At 51.2% G+C, this 11,587-nt stretch overlaps 2 pseudogenes; both read right to left on the bottom strand.

The window, feature by feature from the left end:
• Positions 1–2,150: 2,150 nt before the first annotated feature.
• On the bottom strand, positions 2,151–2,269 carry LOC137656920 (5S ribosomal RNA; annotated as a pseudogene).
• Positions 2,270–3,582: 1,313 nt separating this feature from the next.
• LOC137656923 (5S ribosomal RNA) lies at positions 3,583–3,701 on the bottom strand (annotated as a pseudogene).
• Between the last annotated feature and the right edge of the window lie 7,886 nt (positions 3,702–11,587).

The following is an 11,587-nucleotide window of genomic DNA, read 5'->3' on the forward strand; positions in this document are numbered from 1 at the left end:
GTAAGGGCCAGACATACTTCTTTCGTTCATGCAGACTAAAACCTGATAACAATGCCCTTAACCTTCTGCTACCTGTCCAAAAAGGAGCCTGAGGTTAGACCAGCTGTTGCGTAGCCACCACAGAGCGATAGAAACGTATCGAAACTCCTATGGGTCACGCCCTGCAGGAAGCGGGCTGCGAAGGTCATTAGACGCTTCCAGACTCCAGCTTGTAGCACCTGCGTCACAGAGTAGTATTACTCGAAGGCGAGGGACATTGCGATGTATCCGACATCGTGTTGTAGGGCGACGTGACGGGGGAGGGTCTGGATTCAGGTAGAGATGAATGTCCTTGAGTCCGAGCTGAAGAGGTATACTGGTGACTCTCCCCCGTGTCCTTCTTGTGCTCCCAACCCGGCTGCACGTGAGGACAAACTGCAACTGTTCCCAAAGCTAACCTCTCGATTCCTTTACTGGCAAGAAGGAGAAGGTTTTGGGACATCAGATATAGAATGGTGACTCGAAATCTTGAAGGAATTGGACCGAAGGCTGGGACCCCAAGATTCTGAGTCTAGCCAACAACTCAGGAGTGAACCTGAAAGTTGCCTTCCCACATTCCTTAGAAAGGGCGGAGTCGTACGAGACCAAGAAGATTGCTTACACACTGGCCGCGGCCAGAGTGAGCAGGAGACCCAAGACAGAATACGATCAGAGGCCTGACGTAAAGGGTCTTGAGAAGATCTCTAAAGGGACTAAAAAGTCCGAGCTATGCTCCATGTTGGAGGTCTCACTCCGACTAGGGCAGGGACGTTCGCAGCTTCGCATGAGCGAGGAAAGGTCCAGTGGGAAGGAAAAAGTTATTCCTTTAAGCCTGAAGGCTGAGCGACAGGCTTCATTGTAGAGAGTGGGAAGGAGTTTCCCCCCGCCGAAAGGCAATAAGTTCGTTATTGCTGGAGAAGAGGCCTCAAGGGAAGAGGTATATCTCCCACGACACCAACCACCGAAGACTCTCCACTTCACCTGGAAGACCCCTGCGGATGACTATCGCAGGTGACGCGACCTCCGTCCCGCGACTGTAGCGGGTTGTCTCTTCTTGAGGAGGAGGCGTAGTGTCTCCAGGCATGAAGCCGAAGCGACGCCCCGGCTTGTGAAAGATGTTGCTGTGTGGTTGTTCGAGAAGCCTGTGCCGTGGGAGAAGCTCTCCCGGGAGTTCCGTCAGGGGAAGCAGAGGGTCTGGTAACCGTTCTGCGTATAGTCCCAGTGGAGCTCTCAGGGCCATTGAAAGGTTGACAGACAACCTGGTCTTGTTGAGACCCATTCTCAACAGACAACAAAGGAGGGAAGACGCAGGCGTCGATGTTGTCCCACCATCACCGGAATGCATCTTGCCAGAGTCTTGGGCTCTGAGACTGGGGGGAAGAACAGCGGAAGCTTGAGGTTCCAAGCTGTCACGATCAGGTCCCCCAGGCCAGGACTTGCTGGGTACTCAAGGCCAAAGACCCCCAGGTACACTCTCTCTACGAGGCTCTGCTCGGATAGTCGGAGAGAACATTCCTCTGCCCGGAATGAGAGAGCCGATGGTGGTATTGAGAGGATCTCAAATCATCTCAGTATCTCTACTGCAAGATGCGAAGGTAGAAAATGCGTCCCCTGTTGGTTAGAACACGCCAGTACCATGAAGTTGACGCGCACGGAGCGACTCGGCAGGAGCTGTAGGATCTGTAGAGGGGACAGACTACGGCCCCTAAGCCTGCCTGAATGATGGAGAGGTATCCTACAGGTCCTGACCATAGGCCTGGACCGGAACATGCCCCCCCCCCCCTTTTCTTTGACGAGTCCGAGAACAGCATAAAAAATGTGGGGAAAGGACGAGAATATCCACTCCCATCAAGAGGTTCCACAGGTCAACACCCATTGCAGGTCTAATCGTTCCGCTGGTCCCATAGGGGCCAGAAAGTCCGGTTAATCGTTGCTTTGAAACCACCGGAACTTGGGCCGCCCCACAGGGAACTTATCCTGAGGCGACCGTTCGGAACTTTAGACGGGTCAATGAGGAAAAGAAAACTAGGAAACGTTCCAAGGTAGGGCTGCAAGCTGTGCTTGACTGAGAACAGGTACTGCAACTCTCCTCAGCCTTGCCACAGTCAACTGAAGGGAAGGCTTGGAGGAAGCGGCAACAGAATCTGGCGTCCCCAGGCGGAGACCCATCCAAGTACCGACCAGACCCGACGTTGCTTAACCTCGCTGGACGGACGAGAAGCGGGGTTTCCAACGTGGTAAGGCCGTTGACTCAATATCATGGCTAGATACTCCAGATGTTGAGGCAGAAGAAGAGAAGGCTCCTAGCAAAATACCATGAACCCCCACTCATGGTAAGCATCCGGAAGCTTGTCCCGGCGCTGAAGAAGGTCGAACCCGACATGAACAGATTCTGAATCTACATTTGATGTTTGGGCATCTTGGCTAATATTCGATTCATTTGATCCAATTACATCTGAAAATATTCCATCTCCAACATTCATATGGTCTATTGGATTTGTATTTAATAGCAGTATTTATCAACAGGACGTTTTGCAATAACTCCACCAACATGAACATTGTGATGTAAATTTCAAATTTCACTTATAGTCTCTCTTGGTACCTACTTCTTTGGAGTATTGTAAGATCTTACCATGACATTAGATAAAAGGGGAATTTTTTTTTACCTCTGGAAGATTTTTTACTTGTTTACACTATTTTTCTTCTAAACCATTTTGCAAACTTGGTTACAAGTCTAAATTACACCTAATCCCCCTCCCCATCAACAAATTCAATGGTGTCACACCTATTGTACTATGTGGTGTTGTTCTATAAGACAATAAAAACTTTGATGCATGAAAAAATATATTATTTGTCTTTCTATACTTCATGCTATGCTTAAATGTTTGAACAAATCCTTCCAAATGCATTAATTCTTTTACAGCTGCATAAGAGGTTGTTGTCTTCGTTGTAATTTCTTTTTGTCCTTTTCTGGAGTCATCGACAGCTATCAAAAAAAAAAGATAATCTAAAATAGGACCTGCAAAATCAATATACAATATTTGCCATGGATACCTGGGTAACTTCCATGGTAACATTCTAGCAAAATGAGGATTATTCTGTTGCACAACACAATTCATACAATTTCTTACAAATAATTCAATGTCTCTCTCTACACTGTGCCACCAGATACTAGTCCTTTCAATAGACTTTGATCTAATAATGTCTTGGTGATCAGAGTGTATATCAGACAAAACCTTCTCAGTGAAACAGGAATAACTAATCTTGATCCTTTCATGATACAACCTTGCGTTACACTTAGTTCATTCCAAATATCTGTACATTGTATCCGATTTTCTTCAGTTCCGCTGGTCCCATAGGGGCCAGAAAGTCCGGTTAATCGTTGCTTTGAAACCACAGGGAACTTATCCTGAGGCGACCCTTCGGAACTTTAGACGGGTCAATGAGGAAAAGAGAACTAGGAAACGTTCCAAGGTAGGGCTGCAAGCTGTGCTTGACTGAGAACAGGTACTGCGACTCTCCTCAGCCTTGCCACAGTCAACTGAAGGGAAGGCTCGGAGGAGGCGGCAACAGAATCTGGTGTCCCCAGGCGGAGACCCATCCAAGTACCGACCAGACCCGACGTTGCTTAACCTCGCTGGACGGACGAGAAGCGGGGTTTCTAACGTGGTAAGGCCGTTGACTCAATATCATGGCTAGATACTCCAGATGTTGAGGCAGAGGAAGAGAAGGCTCCTAGCAAAATACCATGAACCCCCACTCATGGTAAGCATCCGGAAGCTTGTCCCGGCGCTGAAGAAGGTCGAACCCGAGCCTACCGGAGTTGACCAGACCTCCAAAAGGGAAGGAGGCGGAAGCCTGCACCTGAGCGGCCATGAGGAAAGCAGGGAGAGTTCTCTGGGGAAAAAACTGCGATGCCACGGCTGGATCGCCACACTGCATCTTAAGCAAGAATACCTGTAGTCTAGGCTGAATTCCACGAGCTTCCTGGAAGATGGATGGAATGGAAACTGAAAGTACCCGTCCTTCCGATCCAGGGCCTAAGGAGTCCTGTCGCCTCGTTACCAGTCTGATCGATTCTGCTGTTCCACGCTGGACGAAGTTTGTTCGACAAACTTGATCAGAGATGAGAGGTCGACTACGGAACTCCCGTCTCAGATACTTCCTTAAAAGAAAGGATCGACTGAAGAAGCCGGGGGGTGAAGCCATCGACGATCCTATGGAGGACCTTCTCCTAAGGCATGGATCATTCTGCCCAAACGGGCAAACTCTTGCCGACCCTATGGCATAGAGGTTCAGAGACACTGAATTCGCTGACAGAGACGGCAGGTGCGATATCCTTGGCTGATCACAGATATCGTGCAGGAATGGGCCTCGGGAAGCTATCATCCGGATGAGTAAACTTAGGCATCCTCCCAGCGTGAAACCTGCAAGGGGGGGGGTGCCAATCCTAGAGTTCGTGAACTCGGCCGCTCCCTCTAGGACTATGCCCCCCCGGGAGAGCCTCCCGTGCCACCTGTTCCTAACAGGAGGGAACTGCTATTGGACACCTTGTGTCAGTTGTCGTAGCCGGTCCGATAACTTAGGCCGACGTGGCTGAAAGAAAGAGGCGCTGGAGCCCTGCAGGGTCTGGAAGAAAGCGCCTTGGAGGAGTGAGAATGGAAGTCGACTTCCTCCGCACAACCGCTGTCTATGTCTCTGTCCTTGGGCACAAACAAACTCTTCTCAAGGATGGAAGGGTGTCTGAGGCTGTCGACATCCACGGATGAAACACCCGAAAGGAAGCCCTCGGTCATTGCGTCCAGATGGTCGAACATCGAGCTTGCCCGCAAGTTTGAAACTTGACGACGAAACGCCAAGGTGCTTGAGCCCGAGAAGAAGAAAGTACCCATGACCTTCCTGTAGCTTCGATGAACAAAACCTCGGGTCGCAACCGAGGAGGGAAAGGACCTGGTAAGCCCCTTTCACTAGATGGAGAAGAGGAAGGGGTAAACCAGTCACCCCTTGGCCGAAGGAATAATCTCGAACGGAAAGCCCCCTGGCAAAACCCTTCCAGGGAATGACAGGGAAGGGCTAACCCAGGTTCTGGAAAAAAGAATGTTGCTCAGACTTCCCTGAAGATTATTGCTGCTCTTGCATGTGCCATGCTCTGCATTTAAGGGGTGAGGCCGTGTTCTGGAAATACGCTCCAGATGACTCGCCAGGCTGGCCATGCTGCGAAACCCCAACGGGAATCGCGGTCGCAATCGCCCTGGCGCTTGCGCGATGGTAAATCAATGGTTTGCGCGTGAGCGAACGTGGAAGCGCCCATGCGCGGAAACGCAGGAATGCAAACGAAGGTGACCGAAGGAGCGCAGAAGGAGGGCAAGTGAGGTAGGAAGGGCGAGAACTGGTGGTCGGCGAGCGATAACCCATAGGCGAGCAATGGATACTGCAAGAATTAAGCCGACGTTCGCGCGACGGAACACCGTCGGTCCGCGCGACGGAACACCGTCGGTCCGCGCGACGGAACACCGTCGGTCCGCGCGACGGAACACCGTCGGTCCGCGCGACGGAACACCGTCGGTCCGCGCGACGGAACACCGTCGGTCCGCGCGACGGAACACCGTCGGTCCGCGCGACGGAACACCGTCGGTCCGCGCGACGGAACACCGTCGGTCCGCGCGACGGAACACCGTCGGTCCGCGCGACGGAACACCGTCGGTCCGCGCGACGGAACACCGTCGGTCCGCGCGACGGAACACCGTCGGTCCGCGCGACGGAACACCGTCGGTCCGCGCGACGGAACACCGTCGGTCCGCGCGACGGAACACCGTCGGTCCGCGCGACGGAACACCGTCGGTCCGCGCGACGGAACACCGTCGGTCCGCGCGACGGAACACCGTCGGTCCGCGCGACGGAACACCGTCGGTCCGCGCGACGGAACACCGTCGGTCCGCGCGACGGAACACCGTCGGTCCGCGCGACGGAACACCGTCGGTCCGCGCGACGGAACACCGTCGGTCCGCGCGACGGAACACCGTCGGTCCGCGCGACGGAACACCGTCGGTCCGCGCGACGGAACACCGTCGGTCCGCGCGACGGAACACCGTCGGTCCGCGCGACGGAACACCGTCGGTCCGCGCGACGGAACACCGTCGGTCCGCGCGACGGAACACCGTCGGTCCGCGCGACGGAACACCGTCGGTCCGCGCGACGGAACACCGTCGGTCCGCGCGACGGAACACCGTCGGTCCGCGCGACGGAACACCGTCGGTCCGCGCGACGGAACACCGTCGGTCCGCGCGACGGAACACCGTCGGTCCGCGCGACGGAACACCGTCGGTCCGCGCGACGGAACACCGTCGGTCCGCGCGACGGAACACCGTCGGTCCGCGCGACGGAACACCGTCGGTCCGCGCGACGGAACACCGTCGGTCCGCGCGACGGAACACCGTCGGTCCGCGCGACGGAACACCGTCGGTCCGCGCGACGGAACACCGTCGGTCCGCGCGACGGAACACCGTCGGTCCGCGCGACGGAACACCGTCGGTCCGCGCGACGGAACACCGTCGGTCCGCGCGACGGAACACCGTCGGTCCGCGCGACGGAACACCGTCGGTCCGCGCGACGGAACACCGTCGGTCCGCGCGACGGAACACCGTCGGTCCGCGCGACGGAACACCGTCGGTCCGCGCGACGGAACACCGTCGGTCCGCGCGACGGAACACCGTCGGTCCGCGCGACGGAACACCGTCGGTCCGCGCGACGGAACACCGTCGGTCCGCGCGACGGAACACCGTCGGTCCGCGCGACGGAACACCGTCGGTCCGCGCGACGGAACACCGTCGGTCCGCGCGACGGAACACCGTCGGTCCGCGCGACGGAACACCGTCGGTCCGCGCGACGGAACACCGTCGGTCCGCGCGACGGAACACCGTCCGTCCGCTCGACGGAACACCGTCCGTGCGGGCGAACATTGGAGAGCATGTGCGCGGTCGCACGTGAGCGTAGGCGTGCACGCACGTGGGCGTGCGGTCGCGCGGGCACGTGGGCGTGTGGACGCGCAGGCAAGTGGGCGCGCGGGTGAGTGCAGGCGGTAGGGAGACCGATGACGCGTAGGCGGGCGATGGCGCGTTGACGAGCGATGGCGCGTTTTGGCGAGCGATAGCCCGTAGGAGAGTGAAGGCGCATTGGCAAGCGATGGCGCGTCGGCAAGCGACGTCATGTTGGCGAGCGGTGGTGCGTTAACAAAACGCTAGCGCGCAGGTGAAGAATCGCGCGGGCGCGTAGGCGATTGCCAACGTGAGAGAGACTAGTGATGGTTAGCGCGCATCGCGCTAACAGAAGGCGCGCAGGTGCATCAGGAAGGTGAGCGCTGAAGCAAGCTGTTAATCAGGCGATCCTAGACGGTCAGAAAACCATTGGCGCCCATTGGTGCGTGGCAAAAAAAAGGGCGCGCAGATGTGTGCTGGCGATTGAAGAAAGCTGGCGCACAGAAGGACAGAAGTAAAGGTGAGCGCTGGCGAGCAGGAGGAAGATCTACGGCAAGACTCAGCTACCGGAGATCGTGGTCCACAGCAGGCGAGCGCTAGATCGCTACTGATAGTGTCCAGGGGAACTGACACGCGTGGAAGATCGATGGCGATCGTTGACGCGCTGGAGATCGCTGACGAGCAGGTGAACGTTGACGCGTCTATGGTCGCTGGTGAGCTGGTGATCGCTGGCGACCAGAAGGCAACGCGTGGAAGCCTGTGCGTAGAAGAAGAGTCCTTGTCCAAGACCTGAACCGAAGTTCTAGATCGCGAGGGCGAACGTGGGCGCACAGGATGCGTAACAAGAACCAACAGGAACAGCAGAGATGATCATCATGAGATCGCTGACGAACAGGAGACCGCTGACGAACAGGAGAGCGCTGACGAACAGGAGAGCGCTAGCGATCAAGAAAGCGCTGATGAGCGCTAACACTGAGCAGGAGGGAACACAGCAGAAGGGCGCGCAGGGGAACCCTGACACGCAAAGGAAGAACTCCCGTGGGAGGCAACCCCTTGCCCCGAAGGGATCGTTGTCCGTCGGGAGACTGATGTCCGTCGGAAGACCGTTGTCTGTCCGCCGGGAGACTGATATCCGTCGGAAGACTGTTGTCCGTCGTGAAGACCGTTGCCCATCGGAAGACGAGGTCACACTGCTGTCCATCTGCACCAGGGGTGGAAGATCAAGAAGAAGGAGTTGTAGGCTGCATACGGAGACTCAAAAAGGCGCCTCTTAGCACCCTTATAGGGAGATGGGAGGCCCTTACGACGAGGCGGATGGTGAGCCTTATGGCGAAGGAGGCCAATAGCAACAACAGCAGAAGAATCCTCTGAAGAGGAGTCTCTATGAGTGTACTCTCTCGCGAACGAAAGAGAAACACTTCGTAGAAGAGACTGGTCAGCCAGTGACCTAAAAGGAGCAATCCTCCGAAGATGGGCTCCTGCAGTTGCCCAGCCCCTTGAGCGAAACTGCAGGTGCGACCGCTCAGCACCAAGAGCATAGTCACACGAAAAAAAGGCAAGAGAAGAACTCCCAAAAGGGGAAAAACTCAAGCCTGGACAGGAAAAACTTCCCTCGGAAGGAAAGTTACCCACCCAAGGAGGCGAGCCTCTTGAGAGTTCTAAAATGAACTGGAGAGCTGTCAATCGTCACGGGAGTACTTCCAGAAGAAGGAGACACGCCCCTGACGAAAATCCATAGGGGAGGCAGCAACAGCCGAATCCCCAGGCCTCAACATGACAGCTCACACCGTTGCCATATTACAGAAACGAACTAGATCGGTAACTGTAAAAAAATAAAACAAAAATCATTAGTACACATTCATTCCCCCGGGAAGGCTCCGAAGAGGAATCCCGAGGGAAAGGAACACAAGAATTACACAACAGGCACGTGCCCTCACAACCACTTACACTCACGGAAAGAGAGCTGTAACCAACACAGAATTATAACAATTATAATTATGTAACTATGTAATTATGTAATTAAAAAATGAATGAACACTAAAGAAAGAACGAAAACCCCGAAAGGAATCGTTCTACAAAGCTGAAAAATCAACAAATACAATTAGATTCATAAACTAATTGAGACAAAACGTACGGCGTAGCAACCCCCCACACGGGAAGGAAGCTACAAAAGGCGTAGTAACATAGTAAAAGGGTGAACGACCTCAAGAGAGAGAGAGAGAAAGACCGAAGTCAAACTCGATCGCGACCCATAAAATTACACCATGGTGGCCTAAACTGCCGAGGGCTCCACGGAGATATCGTACACTACACACACAAGCACAAACTCTGAAAAGGAAACTTATTGATTTCTAAACTCAAATATATACATAAATGTTTATATATATATATATATATATATATATATATATATATATATATATATATATATATATATATATATATATATATTGAGTAAAAGAACAGTAAGTGATTAAGTAAAGACAAAACAACAATGGCTGCCAAGTGAGGACAAAGACAGAGATGTCTGTCCATGTCCGAGCCAAAAGTGAAAGTGGAGCATTCACCTGTGTGTGATGGGGGGATGGGTAGCTAGCCACTACTCCCCTAACCCCCCCCCCCCCCCGCTAACTAGCGCGGGGGTATTACACCCTCGTTAAATTCTAATGGCTCGCCATTTCAGCTACGCTAAAAGGTAAACCCAATGTAAATAGCGTGGTTTGTATTTCGGTTACGGAACAAACTAAATTTTGTCTTTGGGTTTTTTTTTTAATGTACTGACTTTGACTTCAAATACGTCTTGAAACAGATAGAATATCATCCACACAAACTTCCTCCATGTGTTCATCCTATGTACCTATAACTTTTGAAATGCTGGGCTAATCTAACTTTAAATACTGTAACCAATTCAAACCGAGTAAAGTTTGTTAATTACCTTTAACTACAGTTAATGGTATTCTATCTAACATGTATTCTTTACGTTGTACTTCTACGTTTCAAGCACCTACTACCTGAATATCAAAGCTATTATAACCTTTCAAAACTCTATTTGAACCTTCTCAGAACAAATTAGGAACGGTTTTAGCTGTTTTCTTAGTCATAATTTATACATCAGCTGGGAATAAATTCTAAATCCCATCCTCGTCGCTAATTTTTTTTTATTCATTATCAGTGATAAATTACTGATATTATCATCATCATCATCTCTTCTTTCGCCTATAGACACAAAGGGACTCTGCTAGATTTCACCAGTCCTCTCTATCTTGAGCTTTCAAATCAATACTTCTCCATTCATAATCTCCCACTTCACGCTTCATGGTCCTCAGCCACGTAGCCTCCGGTCTTCTAACTCTTCTAGTGCCTTATAAAGCCCTGTTGAAAGTTTGGTGATCTAATCTGTCTTGGGGAGTGCAAAGGGGGGATGACCAAACCATCTCCATCTACCTCTCACCATGATCTCATACACATAGGGCACTCAAGAAAATCTCTCTTATAGTTTAATTTCTAATCCTGTCCTGCCATTCCATTCCCAATATTCTTCTGAGGGTTTTGTTCTCAAATCTACAAATTCTGTTGGATATTGTTTCATTGTCATATCATGACTCATGTCCATACAGTAACACTGATCTCAGTAAACTGAGATATAGCCTGATTTCATATGAAATTTCAGGCGATTTGATTTCCAAATTTTACTTTACCTGGCCAATGTCTGATTTGCTTTTTTTCAATTTTTCATCTAACTCAACTTCTAAAGATTCTGTATAAGATATTTTAGTTCCCTAAACATTTAAATGATTCTACCTCATTAATCATTTCTCCATCCAATGATATTCCATTTTCCATTGCATATTCCGTTCTCATCATCTCTGTCCTTCTTCTCTGTATCTTGAGGCAAACCACATGTGATATTTCATGTATTCTGGTAAGCAAGCTTTGCAAGTCCTGGAGTGTTCTGCTAATATGGACAGCGTTACCAACTTACTCTAGGCCAGCTAATTTTCTGTACCCAGTCCAGTCCAATCCTTCTCCACCACCCGCAACTGTTCTATGAATTACAAAATCAATTAGGAGGATAAACAATATAGTTGATAGAACATTCCCTTGGAGTACTCCAATGTTTGCTGGAAACTCAATTAATAGAACTCCACTAACATTAACTTTGCTCTTGCTATGCTCATGAACAGACTTAAGCAAATTAACATATTTAAGAGGAACTCCATAATAATACAGGACTCTCCACAAAATTGACTGGTGCACACTATTAAAGGCTTTTTAATAGTCCACAAATGCCATCAAAAGTAGATTTCTATTATATTCTCCACGTTGCTGTGCCTCATATTTCAATATGAAAATCAGGTCCCGCCTGTTGATCTCTCAGCTTTTCATCAATCTTTCTCTCTAGTCTCTTTTGAATGAGTATACTATATATTTTCATTACAACTGACGTAAGAAGATGCCTATTACAATCAGTCAGATCTCCTTTTTTGGCATTTTCACCAACAGTCTTAGCTCCCATTCATCAGATTTTACCTTTTCACTCCACTTTCTATAAAATATTCTTGTAAGTATTCTGGGAGTTAATTTTCTGTCAATAT

The sequence above is a fragment of the Palaemon carinicauda genome, chromosome 17 (genome assembly GCF_036898095.1).
Source record: "Palaemon carinicauda isolate YSFRI2023 chromosome 17, ASM3689809v2, whole genome shotgun sequence".
NCBI lineage: Eukaryota > Metazoa > Arthropoda > Malacostraca > Decapoda > Palaemonidae > Palaemon > Palaemon carinicauda.